This window comes from Pundamilia nyererei, unplaced genomic scaffold (genome assembly GCF_000239375.1).
Source record: "Pundamilia nyererei isolate P.nyererei 1_Seehausen unplaced genomic scaffold, PunNye1.0 scaffold03507, whole genome shotgun sequence".
Taxonomy (NCBI): domain Eukaryota; kingdom Metazoa; phylum Chordata; class Actinopteri; order Cichliformes; family Cichlidae; genus Pundamilia; species Pundamilia nyererei.
Window position 1 is genome coordinate 2687 of NW_005190908.1, and position 942 is coordinate 3628.

At 42.1% G+C, this 942-nt stretch overlaps 1 long non-coding RNA gene across 1 annotated transcript; it reads right to left on the reverse strand.

The window, feature by feature from the left end:
* Nucleotides 1-223: 223 nt before the first annotated feature.
* Nucleotides 224-942, reverse strand: LOC106456067 (uncharacterized). The gene is made up of 3 exons (XR_001290228.1): nt 917-942; nt 559-828; nt 224-470 (listed from the first exon to the last, which is right to left on the reverse strand). It is a non-coding gene; the product is annotated as an uncharacterized LOC106456067 (long non-coding RNA).

Consider the following 942-nt stretch of genomic DNA (forward strand, 5'->3'; position numbering starts at 1 on the left):
TTTTGTGCCACCACAGTGAAGATGGACTTCTTTGTTCCTTCTTTAATATTCCAACCTTTGTAATGATGGGATAATTTTCTCTGGCTGCTCTGTTTATGTGACCTGAATACATTAAGAGAACATGTATCGATAAAGTAAGATATAACCTACCACCTTACATTGATCTCTATGACATTTCTACTAAAGTTCAGGAAAACAGGTTGAATAAGAAAGATCATTGCACTGACCTCTGACTGTAAGTCTGCTTTTCTGAGTATCTGTATGAACCTCAGTGGAGCACGAGTAGAGACCTTCATCAGACTTCTGAACATTAGTGAGAGTCAAATTGTCTTTAGAATCAGATCCAATTATCTTCCCATCTTTATAGAAATAAGACTTCACCGGTTCACCATCTCTGCATTGACAGAGCAGAGTCACATTACTTCCTGTCCACACAGGAGATGAAGGGATGTCCAGGATCAGGGAACCAGCTGACCAACAGAGACACAAACAGAGTGATACAGAGACAGACTTCCACCAACACACAGAGTCATACAGACACAGCTGGAACATCTGTACCTGAAACAATGATGTTGACTTCATCACTACGCTGTCCAGATGAGCTTTCACAGAAGTAAGCTCCATCAGAGGGGTCACGCAACTTGAGTTGACACTGAGAATTTTTAAGAACAAAGCCTGCAGCTGCTCCACATCTCTCAGTGACTCCTCCTCTGGTCCTCTTCACTGTCCATCCATCAACTCTTTGTTCATCATCATCATTACAAGACAGAATCGCTAGAGCACCAAGACTGAAGAACTGCTTTTGATCTGGAGTTACACTCAGAGAGACTGAAGGGCAGACAGATACACAGACAGACTAAATGTATTTGTCTTCTTGTTGGAGTCTCACTGATGGTTTTCACTTCCATCTACTCACCTGCAGAAACAGTCAGTGCAGAGAGA